Genomic DNA, 24,526 nt, shown 5'->3' with positions numbered 1-24,526 from the left:
CTGAACTTCTCCGAGCAGGACCTCCAGTTCGCATTTGGTGAAATTCTTATTTTTAATGCTTTTACCATTGTCTTTTAACAAAACATTGAACAGAAGAGGTTATTTATAGTGATTTGCATATTCAAATATTCATAGTTCTGGGAGGAGTCTGGGTGGGGCTGTATGTCTGTTTAGTTCTTATCATTTGATTACATACTACGTACATACTCAGGCTTTGTACTGCAGGACCACAGAACTAAAATTGTGCAGGATGATACCAGATGGCAGCGGACAATATCTTTGTGATATAAGTAAAAGTAAGCTCCCACATAATGAAAGACTGTGAGTGATGTAGTGGAAAACCTTCATGTAAAATTTTTGGTCTATTAAGCTTTTCAGTTATATTGCCATTTGTGTAATTACTGTAAGTAAGATGACTTTATTTGTAGTATGCATTCCCTTTAGCTGGCCCCTTACCTTCAGATGAAGCATCAGGTCTCTAGTTCTGTCTTTCTTTCTCTGTAACCTAATACAGGAAGGTCTGATTTCCCATACTGTATATGGACCTATTTGTAATACATTAATATATCAGCTCTAATGTAAATATGCTTTTGTATATTCATGCACTATAATGCTATTGTCTAGCCAAGGTCTGACAGCACTCCTGTATGACAATTCAGAGAGCATGGAGTGCTCCAAAGATATCTTAGTTAAATAAATAAATTTCACATACTTATGTATTGCTGACTTCTGAAGAACTTTTTATGTAAGTTGAAGTGGGGACAAGATTTTATTTTTCCATATCAGTGATCATAAGCATGACATTTTGAAGTGATTATTATCCAGCTGCCTACAGAAAAGAGCCAGCAATTTTCATTTGTAGATCAACATTGAATAATGTCAATAACAGTGATTTTTGAAGTAAAAAGTATATGCTGAAGGAAACAACTGAAAAGTTGCAACAGAGGAAGATGAACAGTGAAGTGAAGAACACAGCTACTCTCCTTTTAAAATATCTGAATCCCACAACAAAGGTTTCCTTTTTTCATTATTTCCTTCCAGAAATGATATGGCTATGTTTTTTTACAATATGTGTGCAATCTCAAGATTCAGATCAATTCTTATTACACTTTTGGTTTGAAAAATGGAAGTATTCGATAATTGTTAATGTTTTTATTTTCATGTTGGGACCCTGATTCCTTTTACCTCAATTGTAAAATGTAAGAGCAGGCTATCCATCCATTTTCTAACCCGCTGAATCCGAATACAGGGTCACGGGGGTCTGATGGAGCCAATCCAAGCCAACACAGGGCACAAGGCAGGAACCAATCCTGGGCAGGGTGCCAACCCACCGCAGGACACACACAAACACACCAAGACCAATTTAGAATCACCAGTCCACCTAACCTGCATGTCTTTGGATTGTGGGAGGAAACCGGAGTGCCCAGAGGAAACCCACGCAGACACGGGGAGAACATGCAAACTCCACGCAGGGAGGACCCGGGAGGCGAACCCGGGTCTCCTAACTGCGAGGCAGCAGCGCTACCACTGCGCCACCGTGAAGAGCAGGCTATGTATTTTTAAAAGTTTATATAACATTCTTCACGCTTCACTTTAGAACACGTTTTATATGGAAAATGAATATATGTCTTGATCTTGAAGAAACAACTTTGAGTTAAAAATACCAAACTTATTTTTTACTTGTTCATATTAGGACACAATTAAAGGAGTTAACTGCACAGAAGAAAAAGCTCAATCCGATGTGAAAAGATTTCCTCTGGATGCATGGCTCTGATTTTCTAGAAGTATTTATTAGACAATATTTTATCAAAAAATGCATATGTTTTGCCTGTTGTGAGCATACGACTGTCTGACTTGATGTAGAGTATGTGACACAAGTAACGTGAGATTTTTCACTGACATTTTTACATAGTTAGTTGTGGTTCAGTGTTGGTCTCCATAGCTGCTCATTCTATTAGAAAGTTTGCTCTTTCCATTATTCATAAAATGATGAGATTAATGGTTTTTTTTCAGATATCACTACAACACAAGTAACATTTAAAAAAAAAAAAAAATTTTAGATGGTGTGATAATAAGAAGTCACAGACAATGTGAAAGAGTTGGGGTTTTCGCCCCGTATATTATCTGATGATATTAGTTGGTCAAAATTGAGAATAAATTCATCCAATACTCGACATTTTATTAGCATTACGTCATGGCTTTTATATCCTGAGAAAATGGCGGCAGGATATGAGTTGTCACGGAAATGACGTCATCTGCTAGGTCCGGAAGTGATGTCATTGGGAAGAGCCAGAAATGACGTCATCTGTGTGAGATCGGAAGTGACATCATCGGGAAGCATCGCCAGTGACCGGAAGTGACGTCATCATGAAGCGCCGGAAGTGATGTCATCCGGAAGAGCCAGAAGTGATATTGTGGAGGAAGTTGATGGGTCGCCTTTTTCATCATTCTGAACTGGTGCAGGTATTGTAGGGTTATTTGTCATCTTTAGTTCTGTAAGGTCAGAGAGAGAGGCATCATTACCACAGTACAACCCCTCATCTGTCCATTCTTCACTCACCTGAGGACCTGTTGACTGCACGCGTGTGACAATGGATTATTCCTTTAAAAGGAAAATGACGAAACAGAATTAAGCATTTAAAATAATACCAAAAATATCAACACTTCTAAATTTCATGGTTTTCTGGATGCAGAATAGGAGAAGAAGAAAAAAAGACCATATTATTAAATGAGATCTACAGTATCATGGTAAAACAACTTACTGATTGTGAATCTTATTACTACAAAAACCTGCAACCACATGGGATCCCCAGGACTGAATTTGAGAACCACTGGACTGGTGTATTCTGTCCCTTGCTGTTCTTGCCCAGACATTGCTGCTGGCATGCAATTCAAACATTTTGCCCAGACCTGCAGGTCTCTGCTCATCGCCAGCTCCAGTCTCTTCCTCTTTACCTTATCTCAAGGAGCCTACTCTCTCCATTCTCATTCTCACTTTTCACTTCCAAACTATGGAGTAAACTTCCCCTCGATATCACAGTTGCTTCCAGTCTTCGTCAAGGCCCATCTCTTCATATGAAACCTTGGAATTCTTCAACCCTTCTACCTTTCGGTTCTTGTTTGCGTTTTAGCTGTTCATTCCCAATCCTGTTTGCTCTTGATTTGCTATCATTTTGCTCCCTAATGGTGCTACCTGCAGTATTATATTACTCTTCTAAATACGATGGTGCTCAGTTTACTGATGCCTTTGCATTTTTGGGAAGCATTCAACGCATTATATGTCTCCCTGTCTTTGTAAGCTGCATTGTGATATGTATATGCCAAAAAAATAACATAAACAAAAAATGCCAATAAATTAATGAAACGTTCTATCACACACGTGCACATGGAAGGCAGCTAAAGGGCCCAAATAGTAACAATTTCATGTCTGACCAGGGGGTAGTGAGGTGCATTGATTTTTTCTCTCAATCCTCTGCAGACCATTCACGGGAAATTCCACAGGGTTCCGGTGCCCATGATGACATCACTTCCTGCCCAGATGACGTCACTTCCTGTCCAGACCTTTAAAGTTGCCATCTTTGCCACATGTCATCAGTTCTGTTTTGGACTTTGAACCAGACACAACTCCACAAAATCCAACCCTTTTGCAGCCAGGGCATAATATACGGGTGGCTGCCCCAAACCTTTTTATGTCTCCTGTCCATTCTTGTGAAAGTTCATATAAGAGGACAGAGAGAAGGAGAGATATAATGTGGATCCTAAAAATAAAATGACTTCAGCACCTACATGGGCACCACAGAACCTCACATTTTAATGGTTAAGGGAAGCATGCGACTGGCAATGGTGAGGTGGCCCTAAGCAGTTACAGCAGATGTGAGAGGAAGACAAATGCAAACACAATACCAACAAATATGACTTTAGCTGGAGGTGTGGAGCAGAGAAAGGATGAGCGTGTGTATGTCCATTAAGGAGCCTGGACAGGCAAAATGGGAAAGCAGTTTGTGCACCCAGAAAAAGATGCTGACCATTATGATCCCCAGGTTGGTGAAAAAAGTGGGACTGACTTAAAGAACTTCTGACTGACTGATTGTACAGAGGATGGCAGAGTGGTTAGCGTTGTTGCCTTTTGACTTCAGAATTTCAATTCAGACATTCTCTTTTCCGAGATTTCCTGGGTCTGTCCAAAAGATGTACTGGTAAGGTTGACTGGTGACACTAAGTGACACTGTGCTGGTTTGTGTACATGTGATAAACTGCTGCCACTAACCCTGTAGTGACCCTGAGTGAGGTTGAAAATGAATGGGTGGACACAAGAGTGCTTGCTGTGGATGGTCTTTTTTTATTACGCAAACGAGTACAGCTTCTGTTTATGTATCCAATGGTAAGTTATGTTGATCAGAAGACTGCATTGGTGGCACCTAAACTCTTAAAAATTCTGGTCCTTTAATGGCATTTTATAGTTCTTTATTGATTGTGTGGTTCCTTATAGGGTGGCACAGTGGTGCAGTGGTAGTGCTGCTGCCTCGCAGTTAGGAGACCCAGGTTCACTTCCCGGGTCCTCCCTGTGTGGAGTTTGCATGTTCTCCCCATGTCTGCGTGGGTTTCCTCTGGGCGCTCTGGTTTCCTCCCACAATCCAAAGACATGCAGGTTAGGTGGATTGGCGATTCTAAATTGGCCTGGGTGTGTTTGTGTGTGTCCTGCGGTGGGTTGGCACCCTGCCCAGGATTGGTTCCTGCCTTGTGCCCTGTGTTGGCTGGGATTGGCTCCAGCAGACCCCCGTGACCCTATTCGGATTCAGCGGGTTAGGAAATCCATGGATGGTTCCTTATAGAACTATTGCTTGAAAAAGCAACATTTCATTTTGGGAAGGGTTCTTGCAGATGAAGCTGGCTTTTTGTGCTTTGAAACACTTCCTAATATGTTGAAAAAAACATGACAGATTAAAAAAACCTGAATTTGACCTGTGTCAGAGTCCTTTTAAAATCATGACCTATGTGTATTTCACAAATATGTTATCACTTATTTATGGTTATTTACTGTAAGAAGACTGTTACAAATTTAAGTAAATAAAAGTTGTTTCTGGGACCTGCATGTGGTGGGTATTTTGGGAACCAAAAATGGTTCTCCTATGGCATCGCTCTAAAGAACCTCTCTGGTAACTTGATTTTGAAGAGTGTACTATCGGTTGGTCTCCTTGCTGGGTGCACAGAGTTTGCTTGTTCTCTCGTTGCTCATGTTGGCTTCTCCTATTTAATGGCTTCCTTCCACATTCTACTGATATTTATAATGGGTTAAATGGTGGCTCTAGATTGAAATGGGTAAGTTTATGTGTGTGTCACGTTGTTTGCTACTGTACAGTGTTGCTCACCATTGCCTCCTGTTTTGTCATAAAGTGCTCTTCAGTTCTAGTGAGAAGTCAAGCAAAATGGCACCTTTTGCTTGACTTCTCATTACATCCATAATGGCTAACACGGTATAACACCCTAGTACTAGTTTTCATTCTACAAAATACATGGGGTAAATAGCAAAGAAGATAAAATTAATCTATAAAGTATATATCGACATGGTTCTGAACAGGGTGCCTCAGTGTTTATTGCTTGCTTGGTGGATGATAATGGCAAATACAGCAAGATAGTCATGGTCACGGCGCTGTGGCTAATTTAGATGTAATAATCAAGCCCTTTAGAGTGAGATACAGTGACGTTGGTATACATGACACATTTTATCCAGGGTTATCCTTCCTTCCCTCGGTTTTTAAAACTCTTACTAGTACTGCCAGTTGACCAAAGTTTACAGGCTTTCAAATAGAGCAGGGCAAGCGGAGTATCCGGAGACAACTCATGCACACTCGGGGACCAAGTGTCGCCCCCGGAGGTTGAACTCAGCTTTCTGAAGGTAAAAAGCACCTGCGCTAACCACTGCGCCGTCGTGTTCTTTAGAACTCAAAACCGAAACATTAAAAATATACTCGTATTTATACATTCGCGATGCAATCACCTTACAAACGCAGCCTTTCATGTAGGTCCTCCAAGTGATACAGGAAAAAGCCTCGTCCATCAGGTCAAGCGAGCCGAGACTTCTTTTACTTTGAAATTCGTACAGTCGATTCCTTTCGAATCTCTAAGCAGCTAACGAGCCAAAGAGCTCCCTGTCCGGCCCCACGTGCGGCGGCAGATTGGACTGATTTGCGTGCGTCTCTGTCTTGTCACAATGCCCGCTCCCCCTCACAGTTGTGAAAGTGATCCCGTTTGTTAGCTCAGACAGCCTCTCGTTCCTGCTTCCCAACTCCGTTGCTATTTTTAGCAAATCCTACTCGTGTCGCCACAGGCGCTGATCGCATCTTTCAGCCTCTGCAGTTTTCAAAACATTGCCCCCCTCTCGTCTTCTTTTAATTCCCTCCCAGCCCCTTTCTCGCTGTCCGTCTTTTCACACGTAACGATGGCAATATTTGCAAGATTGCTTCTACCGATTAGAATCTGAGGCCGGCTCTGTGAACCTGGACGCTGGAGAGGTAAGTTAAACTCATCACCTTTGCAGAATTTGGGAATGCTGTTTTTCTGTGTTTTGCTGTTAGAAAAAGTGGCTTTCATTGCAGTAATTCCAATTAACGTGAGCGCCATCGATTTTCTTTAATATTTGTCATTTTTTTGCGATGTTACGCGTGACATTAAGCGGGAGTTGGCAAGTTGTCTTAAGGGTGCAATTTTCGAAGCTGGATTTTTAAAAACGAATCGGAGTTGTGCGCCTATAGCATCAAAGTGAATCAGATGATGCGCTCGAGTAAAGGTGCGCTCTGCCGTACTATAGACATTGGATTGAAATGATGTAACCGCCGCGGACTGGACAGTTCAACACCTTAGAGGATGGGTAGGAGGCATTTCCAGATTTTGATAGTCCTACAATCAAGGGCTTTATTGGTATAGACCGCTTAATTATTATTTCCCACCAAGATTCATTTGTCCCTCCATGGAATTCTAACTAGTCGCCAGTTAAAATCTACGGATCAATATTGCGATTGTACATGTGCGCGCCCACTTGCAACGGCTAAACACGTTCTAAGGTCGAGTATTTAAAATGTTTCGAAATATCTTTGATCACAGACAAATTGGGCTAGTTGTGGATGTGCACTGATAAGTCATTGCTGCTGCTGCAACACGAGCACACAGAAGCGGCTTCTTCACACGAGTAGGGCAAATCTCAGATGGCGAAAGGAAGAGTAGTAGAAACAAAATAAGTTGCTTCATCTGAGCTGTTTTCACTTATCTATTTATTTGGGTGATTAGCTAAAAGCAGAGTAGGTCGCGTAATTAATCTCGATTGACAAAAGTATTTGATTTTGCCTTCATTTCTTTTTTTCCGGCGTACACGATAATGACGCGCTTTTTAGTATCACAAAAATGCACATTTCACAGACCAGCAGTAGTGTTCACTTTTTTTAAAAATACACGGGAAAAAATTAACATTTTAGTTCCAAAGAGAAAACATTTGCCGGTTAGTTGCAGAAGGATTATTTTGCAAACCATGAAAAGAATTGATTAACATTTAACTGTGCAAACAAATGATCAGGCGATACGTGACTAAGGTGCAAAGCAGCCCTAGTGATCAAACACCCGAAAATCGAAGTTGTTTCCGTAAGAAGAGATCCGCATTAACGGCATCGCCACGAGCGTCGCAGGTACGTGTGCGAGTCGCTGGAATCGCTCGCTTATACAGCTACAGGTGTCGACACTATGGAGAAACTTGTAAGCAAATTCTGCTTTTAATAAAACTGTTGTAATTCCTAAACACTACGCTACATTTTTAAGACGCCTTGTTCGATCGTTTTATTGTATATTACATCTGCCTGCCTTTATCAACTTGGATTTACATTTAAACATTACCCAAACGTAAATACACAAACCTATAAATAATGTCTTTGTCAGGTACAGTTTTTGTTTTTCCAAACTTTTGCATGCACAGTTAGTTCTGCAAGTAGGCCTACCTTTATTATTTAATAAACAATCTGGTAACCACTGCGCCACTGTGCGGCACTAATACAACTTTTATGTTTTATAATTGGAGCTGACTGGTCTTAAAAGTACACAAAGAACACTGCAAATTATTGCTTAAAGGTAAATAAACCTGAATTCACAGTTTCATTTTCACACTAAAAATCAGTTCATAAAAAAAAAGCAAACATTACACCAGAGTATTTTATGTATTGGTTTCCTCCCATATAGATTTTTGTGGAGTGTGCATAACGGCACATAATGAAATGGTCTTCTCTGAACCACTTACTCTTCATATACTGTATATACTTTTTTGCTGAGAATGTGCCCTTTCCTTTTCCTTTGCTTCAGCCAGATGCAATTTGAGACATAAAACTACATTCTTGGTCAGAATCCATTTATAGTTGAAGAAAATAATGGTCTTATAAATTGTATTTCTTGGAAACCATGTAAGGACATGGCATTTTGGAGTACTTTAGCTTATTTTCTTTTAGGTTTTACATCAATCTGTTGGGAAGAACCTTTCACATCTATTAATCTGTACCCTGTCTGCTTATCCATGCAGTCATCCATATGTCTTCTAAACCTTCTTTATTCTGAGCAAGGCCGGGCAGCTGGAACCTAACCCAGCAAGCGCAGGGTGCAGGGCGGGAACACTCCTGAAACAGGGTGCCAGTCCATCACAGGGCGAATACACACACCACACACACACATACACTAAGGCAAATTTAGCATCGCCAGTTCTCGCAAGTCTTTGGACTCTGGTAGAAAATCCACGCAGACACTGGGAGAGCATGCAAACTCCATACAGAGAGGACATTGGACATGGACCCTGATGTTCTTGTTGCAAGGCAGCACTGCTACAACTGCATTAATGTGGCTCCCCCAAGAAATTATCTAATCAGTCAATTATGTGGCAGCAGTTCAATACATTGTCACAAAAGCAGACCACAGCCATCAAAAGGGACGGGGCAGCCACCCATATATTGTGGCTTGGCTGCAAATGAATTGGATTGGTTGTGATGTTCACGGGTTTGAGTTCAAAACAGAACTGATTGTAAAATGAAAAGATAGCGACTTTAAAGCCGAGACAGGAAGTGATGTCATTGGGACCGGAACCAATAGCAACATCTTCTGGACTGGAAGTGACATAATCACTGGGACCAGAACAGGAAGAGATGTCATCACTGGCATTGGGACCCTGCGAGATTTCTACAGAAGACTGAGAAAGAGAGTTAGTGCAGCTTGCCACCCTCTGGTCTAGCGTGGTAGTGTTATTCAGCTGTCCCCTAGTCACACGTGTGTGTGACACATAAAATCATGCAGATACAGGTCAGAAGCTTCAGTTAATGTTCACATCAAACACCAGAATGGGGAAAAATGTGAGCTCATTTGTTTCAAGCATAGTAAAATTGTCGGTAGAGACAGACTGGATTGTGTATATCTATAACTGCTGATTTACTGGGATTTCCACACAAAATGGCCTCAAGAATTTTCAAAATGGTGCAAAAAACATTGAGTGAGCAAGTGGCAGTTCTGTGGACTGAACCACCTCGTTGACGAGAGAGGTAAAAGGAAAATAGCCATGCTGGTTCAAAATGACAGACAGGTTAAGGTAACTCCGATAACCACTTTGTACAATTGTGGTGGGCAGAAAACCATCTCAGAAGGCACAGCATGTTGAAACCTTGAGGCTGATCGGGTTTGACAGCAGAAGACCACATCAAGGTCTACTCCTGTCAACCAAGATCAGAAATCTGAAGGTACAGTGGGCACTGGCTCACCAAAACTGGCACAGTAGAAACCTGTAAAAACATAGCCTGGTCTGATGAGTCTTGATTACTGCTGAGGTGCACAGATAGTGTCAGAATTTGGGCCAACAGCAGCAATCCATACACTCAACCTGCCTTATGTCAGCAGTCCAGGTTGATAGTGGTGGTGCTGTTATGGTGTGGAGAGAGTTTTGTTTGGCACACTTTGTGTCCGTTAATATCAATCAGTCCTTGCTTGAATGTTGGGGCCTATGTGAGTATTGTTGCAGAGAATTTCCATTCCTTCATGGCTACAGATTACAGATTGGCAGATAGATAGAGATAGTACTTTACTTGTCCTGAGAAATTTAGATTTTGTAAAAGCCCATTAAATATTATACAACCCCCTCAAACACAAATAAGAATTAAAAAAAAGAAAAAAAAAGGATTTGTCAAAATTATTTTTTATAAAATATCTAAGGACTCAAAGTGTTGTCTGAAGTAGTCCTTCATGGTCCTCATATATACATCAGACTTCCAATATAACTCGGAGTCCTGCCACGTGCAAAAGTTCACTGACGACACTGCTATCATGGGCTGCATCAGGAGTATAGGAACCTAATCAAGGACTTTGTTAAATGGTGCGACTCAAACCACTTACACCTGAACACCAGCAAGACCATGGAACTGGTGATGGATTTTAGGAAGACCATGCCCCTCTTGGACCCCGTGATCATCAGAGGTGACTGTGTGCAGAGGGTACAGACCTATAAATACCTGGGAGTGCAGCTGGATGACAAATTGGACTGGACTGCCAATACTAATGCTCTGTGTAAGAAAGGTCAGAGCTGACTATACTTTCTGAGAAGACTGGCGTCCTTCCAACATCTACAATAAGATGCTGCAGATGTTTAATCAGACGGTTGTGGTGAACATCCTCTTCTAAGCAGTGGTGTGCTGGGGAGGCAGCATAAAGAAGAAGGACGTCTCACGCCTGGACAAACTGGTGAGGAAGGCAGGCTCTATTGTAGGCATGTAGCTGGACAGTTGGCTCCTGTCAATCATGGAGAATCCACTGCATCCACTGAACAGTATCATCTCCAGACAGAGGAGCAGCTTCAGCGACAGACTGCCATCACTGCCCTGCTCCACTGACAGACTGAGGAGATCGTTCCTCCCCCACACTATGTGACTATTCAGTTCCACCTGGGGGGGTAATCATTATACAAAGTTATTGTCTGTTATACCTGCATTGTTATCACTCTTTAATTTAATATTTTTTTTTATCAGTATGCTGCTGCTGCAGTATGTGAATTTCCCCTTGGGATTAATAAAATATCTATCTATCTATCTGAATGTACATGATGTTATTGCATTCAAAAGAGAATTCATCAGCATGTCCTCTTAAAAGCTTTTTCTTTTTCTTTGTTTTTTGTTGCACTGCACCTAAGTGTAAATCAAGCTGTGAACTGGCAGCAGGTCTTCAATGTCTGTGATCATGTAATAATAGCCCTGTTTATCTATTTTATTGTTGTTTGTGTTCAACTGAACACTTTGCTAGACCATCCACACCCTACACAACTTTGTTTTGAAGAGCATCTCACATTTAATGACTGTGTGTGATGAATCGTATTGCCTTGAGGGTGTCTGATTAAACCAGGGCTCCCCATCTCCGGTCCTGGACGGCCACACTGGCTGCAGTTTTTCATTGTAATGCTTTTCTTAACTAGTGGCCTGTTTCTGCTGCTAATTAACTTCTTTTGAGTTCATTTTAATTGGCTTGTCTTTTAAGATTTGTTCTCCTGAATTTCTTCATCATTTCTCTGAATTGCTTCATTTCTTTCCCAAACAGAAATGAAATGTAAAGTGAGTGAGCCAACAGAAGACAAACTAAGTCAGGGCCTCAAACTCCAACCAGTTTCACTCCACGCAGTTGCTTAATTGGGTACTGATTCTTGTTAATTAAACCTGTCCTTTAATTCCATTGCTTGTTGCTGCTCTCATTGTGCAATAGTAGACATTTCTGAAATTGTTGTGTGAAATTTCTAAGAGCACTGGTCAAGTGTTTTGTGGACCTGAGCAGATCAGCATTCCTGAGACCTTCTGCTTTCTTTATTTTCAGATACTGTATGATGGACACAGTTTGCTGGCCATGTTTTGACTCATTTTGTATCTCATTATTGTTTGGCTGCTAATTGAGGAAAAAGAAACAATTATGGGGTCTGAATCGTCAAGAGCAAGTCAATTAAAATGAATTCAAAAGAAGTTAATTAGCAGCAAAAACAGGTCACTAATTAAGAAAAGGGTTAGAATGAAAACCTGCAGCCACTGGGGCCCTCCAGGACCGGAGTTTGAGAACCCTGGATCACACGAATAGAATCCACATGGGGTGATAAATGAATACTTTTTTACGACTCCTCAGCACAGTTTCAGGTTTTCTATTGCACCTCAAAAGAAGTGCAAGCTCAATACATTTTGGCAGCCAATCCTTGTGGTACATCTTTTTTCTTTCACTCTCTGTCATGGTACCACAAAGATGACATTTTTTGTTCCATAAAGAACCAGCCACATGAAGGTTCCATGGAGAACCTTTATTTATTTAGATATGTAAGAGGCTCCAAACAGAAAATAATTGATTTGCAAAATGCCAATGGGTCGTGATTTTAAAAGGACTCTTGAACTGTAACAGATTCTGTGTCATGGTTTCCTTAATTTGTTATAGTCCTGCTAGGAACCGGAAGGTTGCCGGTTCGAATCCCATAAATGCCAAAAGTGACTTCCTTGGGCCCTTGAGCAAGGACTTTAACCTGCAATTGCTCTGTCCTGAATATGACGTTAATCTGCATCCAGCCCTGCATGTAGGCCCTCAACCGGCAGGGAAAAACCTGGGGGTTGGTGGCAGAATTGGCACTCCAGCCACCATAGAAAACCTCACACTGTTCCATTCCATCTAAACTAGTGTGGTGCTGAGGTGTCGCCCATTGCATGGCTGCACTCGGGTCTTAATCTGGGATCCTGAGTTGGTTTGTCATGTTGTGAGTGCGGCAATACGCTCTATCAGTGTGTGCTCCTAACCTCTCTCCTCTGCTAGGCAGCAAACCATGCATTTAACATTTCAGATTTCTTCTACTTACCGTATTAGAAAGTTTTTCAAAGCACAAAGAATCAATTTCATATGAAAAGAACCCATCGCAGAATGAAATAGTGCTTTGTCAAGCAATAGTTTTAGAAGGAACCACACAACCCAGTAATAAAACATTTATAGTGCCATTAAAGAACCACTGTTATTGAGAGTGTAGTTGCATCATATGTTTGAGTGTACAGGCATGTCACACTTCATGACTAACGGTCACAGGCATGTGGTGTGCAGGTCCAACTTCAAAACTTTCAATAATTGTGGTACAGAGGAGTGTAGTGCACTCCTTTAAAAAAGGTTTAAATTCTTTCTGAAAGTTTCTGATCACATAAGAAGTGTATTACCCACTGTCTTTTAAAAGAAATGTTTCATGATGATTGAGTAAACAGTGGCTTACATTGCAGAAAATAGATACATGGGTGGAAACAGACACACCATAAAAATATTTGCATTTATTAGAGCATTTTGTGAGAGATGCATCTGTGTAGATACATATTTGCATCATATCCAAAATCAGATAACATTCCCTCTAATATAAAGTTGCCTTTTAAAGTTGATCTTATTCACATTAACATTTAAAAATTTGAAAATTATGAAGCAGTACACAAGCACCATTAATGATATTTAAATTATAGAAAATGTGGCTTTTTTATTTTGTCTGCTTTTGTAAATGTGGAAAATGAAGTACATTCTTATATTTTAAGAAAGTTAGAACATGTATACATGGTGTAGCAGTTTGTGTGCATTTGGGGATTAGGCTTGCTGTTTTAAAAGTTGGAGCATTTAAAATTTTTTATTTGCTTCATCAAATATCACATTTTTGTTTGTTAAATATTTCATAACGGGAATGTATGACATGTGTGGTAGAGATTACTCAGGCTGTTCAGCCGCTGTTTATACAGACAGCACATTCAGATGTGAGCCGCAGGAAAGCGTTTGACTCTGCCACCATTCCTACAGCTTATACTGACTGCATAGTGTCACAAGAACGAGACATGGACAGAAAAAGATTTGGGGCAGCCACCCGTATAATATAGTATCCTGGCTGCAAAAGGTCGTTTTCTCAAAATAATCAGCACTGAAGTGCATTCAACAGAGTCCAGTACAAGACTGAGGAAACAAAGGAAAAGGGGCAGGTTTTAAAGGGGGAGACAGGAAGTGAGGTCATATGGATCTGGCACGTGGTCTTCCACCATTGGTTCGTAGCCGGAGGTGACATCAGAGGGACTGGAGCTGGTGTGGCCGACTTCCATTGGCTCAGTCCCAGAAGTGATGTCAGGAGAGCCAGGTGAAATCCCCCGGGGATGGTCTACAGGCAAAGGAGAAAAAGAGTCAGTGCACTCTGCCACACCCGGCATGCCTCCGAACTGCCTTCACTCAAGCCCTTTAGCTGCCTCCCATGCGCACGTGTGTGACAATAGGAAATACAGTATTTGCTGCTAGGAGTAGCTATAGGATGTGTAAAATAAGCAAATACCAAATACAAAATAAACACATTGATAAAAGCTTTCTCACGTCAAAACAGAAAACTGTCAATTTATCTGTAATTGAAGTTGTGTAGAATGTTTCTTTTTGCCCAGACCAAATCTTAAGGTGGTCATTTGCATTTCTGCAGGCAGGCACTTGTTCAGTGTGAATTTCCAAAGAAAAATTGTATTGATTTTTAATTAAGGATGATAATTAAGTCTTGGTTATGAAAACTATTTTAATAAATTAAGTAAAAAAAAACAAAAAACAACAGTGATGTTGATGCTGTGATCAGTTAAGCACTAGATTAAAGAAATGGTTCATAACAAGAAGGTCCATCCCACTATGGGCAGATATCCTAGCAGACAAACTAACATTAACAGAACTGATCTTCTACTCCAAAAACACAGTGGAGTTAACTAAGGAAAAGCACAAAAATACAACCACAGGATAAACACATTTAATGTTTTGAACACCATGGCAGATGCTGTAAGCATAATCTATAAATATATTAATGAAATATTATATTCCCTGAATGCTATCCTCTATAATAAATACATCACCAAAACAGACACAACATGATTGTGCCGTATAAGCAGTACAAACGCCAAGGCAGGTGCAGGCTGCACACACACAGCAAATTATAGAAAGATGAAAATGGTAGCTCGACATGCGTGGTCTCCCCCAGTATGTGTTCATTATGGCTGGTTTCTGATTCTCTGTTCCTGTGCCATCCATAGCAAATAAACTCAGAAATTGTGATTTAGTCTGACTCTACCTGGCGCCTTCTACGCAGGTAATTCTGGCACAAACCCTGTTCCCACCAATCCCTATCAATGTGGTGGTCTTCTGCTGTTATAACAGATGAGGCGTCAGTGTCCTTTCCAATCTCGTCTGTAGTAAAAGTTGCAGGAGTGATTTAATGCACTTTCTAATATCCGTACTGTTATTTTTGAGAACAATTACCAACAATTTCCACTAATGGCTCAGTCTATAGACACAATCTCATGCCTAGCTCAAAGCTGACTTATGTTTGCTAGAATGGTGTCTTTCAATCAAAAAAAAAAATCAGAAGTACAGTATATGCTTATGTATGTATGTATATATATAATATATACAATTATTTAACATTATTTTTAAAAGTATTTTTTCTCATATATAATCATTACTGGATGGACTCTAGCAGATTGATAGGAGAGAGCTGGTTAGGACAGAATCGATATAATTATTGTATTAATCGAATATTCAAATATTTATATTAACTGTGGCCTATAAAAATGTTGAGGAAAAAAATACCCTTTATAGTCATATAGAGTATTTGTTAAGGTGGGCTAGGCCCTCCCTTGTGAACCCATTGACTCTACTCACCCACATATAGCAGTGATGAATAGTTTCAGCTGTTACTTTCTGAAGCCCACTGAACTAAAGGGATGACAGCCTAGAAGAGAAGCATAGGTGCCCGACAGGAGCAGGGTGACAAATGCCACCTGTAAACTGAAGGTTGTTTTTCCCCATAGAATATGCAAGTCTGACATCTATATATTCTCAGACCTGCTTAATTCAGTTGAGGCTAATGAAAAGCCTGCACAAATTATAGCAACACTGGGTGCAAGGTGGGAAACAACCCTGAATGAGCTGCCTGTCATAGGACACGTGCACTCTGAGTTGCCAGTTAACCAAACCTGTATGTGTTTGGGGATGTGAGAAGTAAACCAGCATTCCCAGAGGAAAATCCACACACACTAAACATGCAAACTACACATAGACAATGACCAGGCATGGTGTCTGAGCAGAACCATTTCCAGACTAGCACCACTGCCTTACAGTTCAAGGGCCACTAAGTTTAAATTCTAGCTTGGTCACTGCATTTATGGACTTTGAGCAGTCCCCCTATGTGTTTATAGGGTTTTCTCTTGGTACCAACTGTTGCAACTGCATCCCAATCACAAGCAAGTTCAGTTAATTGGCAGCTCTAAAGTGTCTGAGTATATGGGTGTGAATTGGTTCTGTGACTGACCTTGTGCCCAATATTGATGGAAATGGCATCAGTGCCTTCTGACTGGTAAGTGAATAAGCACATTGGAAAATGGATTGATAAATTATTCATTGTGAACAGGCTGTGTCAAAAACATTTTTTGTTCCAAAAATATGAATTACAAAAGAAGTGTTATGAAAATGAAACATACATTCCAGTGAGATTTAAAACGTCTTTTCAATCAGAAATACAATCAATCCCATATACAACAGAAACAATTAAGATGTGCAGTCATAAGCTACACTAAAACCCAATGATTGTGCCAAGAATTGTAGTGCTGAAGAATACAGCTCTGTCAGTCTTTGGTGCTTTTGTTTTTCCATCATTTAGTAAGTTTGTTTTTAGTTTAAGGTGCAATTTATTTTCTCACAATGAACAGCACCATTGAAATAAAGCTTGACTGGCTAATACAAACCGGAAGTTCTCCCTTATGTGTTTTTTCATTTAGTTTTTTTCTTAAAAGTTGAAATTTTGTGCCAGGTCCATTTTCAACTCCCACTCATGGCTCTTCTTTTTTACTACGTTAGTGATAATTGATTTGCAAGTGATTAATTTTTTTAATGATTCTTTGCAGTGAATCATGGGAATCGATTCGCAAGCATGAATAAAATCTATTTCTTTAGATGTTTAAAATTATTCCATGATGCCATCAGTCTCTTTCGTTTAGATGTTTAAAGTGCACATGCAAGACCACCCTGTTTTGAAAAGTCTGTTCCTGCCAATAAGCAAGTTGCATAACCTTCCATTTCTCCTAGTATAAAAATATGAAAAAATCATTGTTGTGATTGATATTACACACACAAGTGTCCAGTAAGTTCAAAAAAAGGATGGGTGTTTGACTCAGTAATGTATTTCTTATCCCAGCATGCTTGAGATTTTGTATTACACTTTAAGATAGGTGTTGTTTACAATAATTAAAGACAGCATAGTTGGAGGGTTGAGTCCTATGTGATTTTTGGAGAGATGGATGACTCTTGGGACACACATAGCCTTTGTAATGAAGCTGGCTCAAAGTTCTAGGGTTTCATAATTGATGGATCTTGGAGAGGAAGACATTAACATCAAAGGGTCACTCAGACAGTCACAAATTGGTGGTTGGCAAGATCCACTGAGAAATGTGTAGAGCATGATGCTGCTGGCTTGGCACCTTATCCAAGGCTGTTTCCTGGTTATTATGAAGTTATTTGTTATTAGCAGAAAAACCTTACAAAAACTATTTTGCTCCTTTATGGTCTTTTTATGTATTGGGAATTCAGTGATATTTTAATTGAATATGCATGTATTTATGGTTATTAACATTATTTAGCTCCATTTCTGTCACCATTTTGTTTTGGCATAGGATGCAGATATTTTGTGAGTTTTGCCGTTAAGATGTACTTCTGGTTGCTCTTAATGTGCAAAACCAGGCAATTTACTGTAGCTGACCAAAAAACAATATGGTGTCAGAAAATATCCCAAATAAAAAAATAACTCTAAAATGAAGCATTGAATCAAAATACAAAACAACTTAATCAGATTACTTGGTATTGAAAACCCCTGTAATGATATGCGGCTCAATACTAGAGTCACAAAATAATCTGTCAATAATTTATCCAAAGTCCCCGGCAATTAGGTGAGCATAATGGTGAAAGTATCCATATTTCTTTGTATAATTCAGATCAGAACTAATTTGCATACTTGGGGAAGATCCTTAATTAATACCTGAGGCCGTGTTTGTCACTTTCATTAACAAGGATTGAGTCAATTAACTTGTATTTCTGTCTTCCTTTAAGCTGGTAGATTCTGTTCTGTGGTGTTACAAAAATTATTTCTTATATGTAATTCTCCCTTTATGTTTCAGACAATGCATCTTATATTATTATCCATATATTAAATACATCCAGTTAGGTCAAAGGCTCCATCAAATGCCATACTTTTGTCAGGGACTCTTAGAAGTTGCTCGTCCATGTTTATTTGGAGTAGAAGGGGCAACAAAATACAACAGGGGAGCAGAATTGTCTTGGTGTTTTATATAGCTTTTTGTGCATGCTTCCTAATAACTACCTCTTCCTTGCGTGTTGTGCACTTTGCATATTGGGTTCCTGGTCATGTTGGCATATACCGATACTCTTGTCACAACATACATCGATAGAACACTACAGTCTCATACATACTTGATCCATTTCAGGATTGCCAGATGCCATCTCAGCAGCACAAGCTGGAATCTAACCCTGGACATTTACTTATATGGGGCAAACTTTCAGCTGCTAGTTCATATGGGACGAAAAAGAGAACCTGTAGAAAAATCCATGCAGACATAGAGGGTCTTCTCACTCATAGTTATAAGATCTGTTATTTGAACTGATTGCAGGACTCTTGAGAGAAGAGTGCTATCCTCTCTGCTGCGCTATATATATTTATAAAGAAAATGAATCATTCTTCCAATTCCTTATAAAGTGCTGTTGTGACTTACATTATTAGTTCTATATGATAAATTATTTCAGTGTTTTAATGCATCTCTTCAAGTTTACTGATAATGCAATATAGACTGAACTTTTATCATTTATATTTTCAAAACCTGTGTCAATCATAGTGACAAGCAAAATGATTTAATCAAAACTACATTTGAAGTAAAAGTTGTAAAAAAATAACTTTGGTCTGCGCTATTAATAAAATTTGTCATTCACGACAAGAAAAAAAAGCCTTTAGTTCCTGTTTAGAAGTGGTTGGGTGGTTTGGCAGCAGCCACCTTCTGTGAAGTCAGATTGTGTGGAAAATATGCAGCATGTCATATTAAAAACAAAACAAAAAACACTGCACTCTGTGATGATGTGAACGAGAGGCATACATACTGTAGAATTGATTTTGTGGGTGTGGTACATATTGCATGCATTAGGCAACACACAGGAGTGTAGGGCAGTATTTCTTTTCTTGTACTCTCAAAAGAAAAAAATGTAAAATTCAAAAACACTTTAGTGAGTTTTGCATTTTATAATTGGTGATATTGTGTGAAAAATAATTTTTGATGTCAATTTATTTTAACTGCATGCAAATTGAAGCTTGACTGTTTTGCATATCACTAGTCACCCAGAGAACTTTGTGTATTAATAATTGCAGCAGCTGCATATTACTCCATCCATCTATCTATCTATCTATTGTGGAAGCTGACAGGTAGACACGTTCATGTCACCCAGAAACACGTTTATTTACACTATATATAACAGTCAAGTGCGCCACAAAACCCCACAAGTCCCCAAAGTCCTGGCCACACAATGCCTTACTTTCTTCAGGCTGCCTCCTTGCCTCCTCCAGCAAGCTCAGTCCTCTCCACTCCCGACTCTTCCCCCGAATGAAGGGAGGCGGCCCCTTTTATCCACACCTGGATGTGCTCCAGGTGCTCCTCGGCAATCTCCCATCGACACACCCCTGTGTGGTGGAAGTGCCAGCTGTATCCCCGGAAGCATTCCGGGTGTCCCTGCTCCTTTTCCCCCCCAGCACTTCCTGGCATGGCGGAAGTGCTGAGGTCCAGGGCTCCAAAGGCATGGGGGCGCCCCCTGGCGACGACCACGGGCCCCTACAGGGTGGAGCTTCAAAGCTCTGTACCCGTGTCCCCCAAAGGAACCAGGGCGATCACCCCCAGATGGTCTGGGGAAGGCGCAAGCCCTCCTCCGGTCCTCCTGGGCGTCCCGGCCGGGTCGCCACCCCAGCCACCTCTGGCACTATCTATCTATCAATATCTCTATCTATTCTGAACCTTCTTGTTTCAATACACTACTTATAGCACATTGAATGATTTTGCAAAGTTTATGCTTTGTCTGGTCCTAGTGGGTTATGTTTCAAGAGGCAGAATAGCTGAGGAGCTATGGGTAAATATATAACTAATAAAAGTGGAAGAGACTAAATTAATCATTTAAAGCCAGTACTCGACCTTTATGAATAGCAAACTGTAGTAAAATATTTCTGTGAAGATCATCACAGTTTTTTTTTAAATTATGCAGTTATGGTGAGACCCCCTCCAAATAGCACAAGTAAAAATGATGAATGTGGAGGCCCTTTTTTCTTTCTTATTTGTCATTTCCTGCCATTCAGACTCATCTGCCAAAAATTACATTTCATTTGCACATTTCTGGTTGTGCTCATGCAGACTCTGCTCATGTGAGAATAGCATCACAGTGATATGGATGGAAGAACCTGCGAATGTGACTCAGGATTTTGAAGAAGTGAATCTTGCCTGCCCTTCATGCTTTTAGACACAAAATGTATTTTAAGGATGTTTTTAAAATATATCCGCCTCTGTAGCAGAGAGCTCTCTCCGCACTCAAGGGGCTAAAAGAGAGTGTAAGTTTTCACTGCAAAACAGAAGGAGCACTACCTTCTTGATTTCTTTCTATTGCTGTCAGCTTAATCCAATTTAGTATCACAGAAAACAAGAGACTACCCTGGTAGCACTAGGCATAAGACATGAAGACTGGCATGCATTGCCAGTTATTTGCAAGGAATAGACAGATAAATAATTTTTTTGATCCCCAAGTGGAATTTCTCATGCTCTAGCAGAAACAAAGAATATAAAAATCACAGTGCAAAACAGAAAAAAGTACAAAGCAATACACATGCAATTGTATCCATCAAGAGTGCTAGCGCCCTTGGATTTGAATTCTTTTAAAATAATTTTATAATTTTAATAAGCAGTAAAATATCCCATCCTCAACCCTTGGTGGGAAAAAGGACTACACCTCAATTAAAGTAAAATATGCTGTATAATGTTGACACAGACATGGCAAACAGGGGCTCTGCTATGAGATATTCACCTTGAGAATGTAATTCTATTAGAAATAACTCTACTAAGCTATAGTATATTTGGGAATGTGGGTTTCTTTTTGTTGGGTACATTTCTGTGCAGTTACATCTGCAGTACAATGTTCCTGATCCTAGTGATTTTTTTTTATTTTCACGTGCCACAGTATTATTTTGTTTTGCATATGGGCGGCACCATGTTACCATTTCTGTAACTTGTATGTTGCTCCGTGATTTTGATGGCATTGTGTCTTACGTGATCAGCATAACCCCTTAAATACCAGTGGGATGATTCAGCCATGATTTGGATAAAAAAAACTGTAGTGCTATTTAATTATGTCATATCATCTACTGTTAAACCGTAATTCTAAAATTTTTATTATGCTGTCTTAAGGAATTGTTCTGTTGTGTATATTGTATTGTATTGACCCCCTACTTTTGACACCTACTGCACGCCCAACCTACCTGGAAAGGGGTCTCTCTTTGAACTGCCTTTCCCGAGGTTTCTTCCATTTTCCTACAAGGTTTTTATTGGGAGTTTTTCCTTGTCTTCTCAGAGAGTCAAGGCTGGGGGGCTGTCAAAAGGCAGGGCCTGTTAAAGCCCATTGCGGCACTTCCTGTGTGATTTTGGGCTATACAAAAATAAACTGTATTGTATTGTATTGTATTTACTCTCTCAAATTTCTGGTTTCTGAGCTTTCAATTTTTCCTCTGATTTGGATTTCTGATTATCAATTATGCTTTAGAGCAGTAGGTTTCGTCTTCTCAGATTTTTAACTTGTTTCTGGCTTTGACTATGTCTCAGTTCATGGCCCTTTCGAACCATTGGGCAGAATAGACGTGAGGCCTCCTAAACGACCCTTCATGAACCCTACCAGATGTAGCCTCACCCTTAGGCAGCCAGCCACCAGACATCACAGGGCGGCTGCGGCCTATGAAGCCCAAACATGGGGAGCTGCTGTTAAAAGTGTTTAACAAAATGTTTAACAAAAATAGCAAGATGCACTTTCAAAGAAGGGAACTGTCAAAACTCTGGCTTGAATAGAAAAGTCTGAAACAAGAATCTTTATAAATAAAGAATCTCTTACTGAAAAACAAAAGGAAGCACCACATTGAAAGTATAGGGGAAAAAAGGGTAATCCAAGGTGAGCAAGTACCAATATCCAAGCCAAAAATATAAGCAAAATGTCAAAAAAAAACCCAGAAAAATCAAAGGAAAAGAATTACTTACAAGACAACTCCATTAACAGTCTGGTTGGACCTTCACTTTCTCACCTCAGTATAAAGGCTGAGGGTGATCCTAATGTTGCATTAGGATAGTGTTGCCTCTTGATGTAACACCCACTAAGTACATTATACGGAATGTCAGAACATTTACAGACACAGTACACAAGTATCAAACAATAAACAAACCTAATAGACAATAAACAGAACCATGAAGAAAAAAAAAAAAAAACAAAATAAAAAGAATATCACATATAAATGAGGAAATGAACGAGGGTAGCAAGATAATAAAATGATGAACAACACTGAACTGGATTTGAACAAATCATTTCATTCTTTTAAAATTCTGCCTCAAATACTATCCTGCCGACTACACTAATTATATCCAGCAGGGGACATTAGCTCCCTCAGAATTGAGTTCTTTTAAATACAAATCTGCTAAGCAGCAGTACAATGTTCTTTCCCTACCCCTTGAAGAAAAAAGGACAACTCTAGTAAACTAAAGCAAAGAACCACACTTGGCTAAGGTTTCTTTTAATGTTAATCACTTACAGTTAGTTGAATGAAAACCCATTCAGATGATTTCAATTAAATTTCTCGTTTATTTACTTTAATTGGATTATGGTGGTTCATACGTTGTAAGCAGAGAACCGGATTGATTGCAGTAAAGCAAATTCTGTCTTTTTTTATTTCAAGGTAATAGGATTCTTGAGCTGTTTCTAGGCTGCTTCTTGGCTTAGAGGTTTACTATATTTTATGTAGTTTATGATTATTCTTCAACATATGTAACCAGTCAGGTAGAAGTATATGTTAGTTTTTGTTTACTTACTAAACCTCATCTAAGTAACACAACAAACATTGCCAGGGCACACACATAATGTTTAACGATTCCTTTTTCAAACCTCAGTGATACTTTAGGACATCACCATCGTAACCCTGATCATCCAGGCAGTGTATCCACTGCCATACAAACATGTTTGTAAATCTGACCTTAGTGGCCAAACATGCTGTTACAAACAGTGGCCATGCTCATAGACATTAGCAACAATCCAAACATTGTATTAGTTCACAGAAAATAGCATTGCAAAAAAGCACTGACTGCAACAGCAACATACAATACCATTACCTCATAGGGCACAGGTGTCAAACTCCAGGCCTGGAGGGCCGCTGTAGCTGCAGGTTAACCATTTTCTTCATTAGTGATCAGTTTATGCTGTTAATTAACTTCTTTTACTTTAGTTTTAATTAATTTGACTCAGACGTAGTTGTCTCTTTTTTTAATTAGCAGCCAAACAATAATGAGACACAAAACAAGCCACCACATGACCAGCTCACCTGTACCTGTCGCACAATATCTGAAAATAAAGAAGAGTGAAGTTCTCGGTAAGGTTGATCTCTCAGGTCACAAAAACATTTTGATGAACAAAAAATTTACAGTTTTGGAAATGTCTTCTGTGGCAGTATGAGAGCAGCAACAGGCCACGGAATTAAATGATGGGCTTAATTAACAACAAGAATCAGCTTCTCATTAATAGATTGGTTGGAGTGAAATTGGTTGGAGTTTGAAATCCCAGTTTAGCTGCTCATTTGTTGGCTTGTTTCACGTCTCATTTCTGTTTGGCTGCCAGTTCATGAAGAAACAAATCAATTCAGAGGACTGAATCCTTAAAAACAGGGCTATTAAAATGAAGGGAAAGGAGTTAATTAGCAGTGAAAATTGGTCACTGATTAGGAATAGGGTTAGAATGAAAACCTGCAGCTACTGTGGCCCTCCAGGCCTGGAGTTTGACATCCCTGTCATAGGGTATAATGTTCATATGCATTAGTGCTCAGTATCCCTAAACAAATATTGTTTCAGTGCCAATGTGTTTGTATTAATTGGCTAGGATGAAGAGCACAATGATGAAAAGAAGCTCTCCTATGTCTGCTAGCAAAAAAAAATCCAGTAGAGCCTCTTAAATCACCATGGGGAAATAAAGTAAACTCATGGTTAAATATGCTCCAGGTCAGCACGTCATGGAGAAAATGGGTATCATCAGTCATAATGGCCTCTCTTTTTGCTGTCATCCTTTTTCTCTGCTGTTGCCTTCAGTAAGTACATGTTCACTCCTATAATGCAGATGGCTTTCTTGATTAGTTTATTCAGGCATT

At 39.7% G+C, this 24,526-nt stretch overlaps 1 protein-coding gene across 1 annotated transcript in view; it reads left to right on the top strand.

Annotated features, from left to right (window-relative positions):
* The first annotated feature begins 6,416 nt into the window (after positions 1 to 6,416).
* LOC120516152 (histone deacetylase 9) overlaps positions 6,417 to 24,526 on the top strand; it is a 710,327-nt gene continuing 692,217 nt past the window's right edge. The window contains exon 1 of the mRNA XM_039737623.1: positions 6,417 to 6,512. The gene's annotated coding sequence lies outside the window, so the exon portion shown is untranslated. The remainder of the gene's footprint in view (positions 6,513 to 24,526) is intronic.

This window comes from Polypterus senegalus, chromosome 15 (genome assembly GCF_016835505.1).
Source record: "Polypterus senegalus isolate Bchr_013 chromosome 15, ASM1683550v1, whole genome shotgun sequence".
Classification (NCBI taxonomy): domain Eukaryota; kingdom Metazoa; phylum Chordata; class Cladistia; order Polypteriformes; family Polypteridae; genus Polypterus; species Polypterus senegalus.
This window is presented reverse-complemented; position numbering and strand designations above follow the sequence as displayed.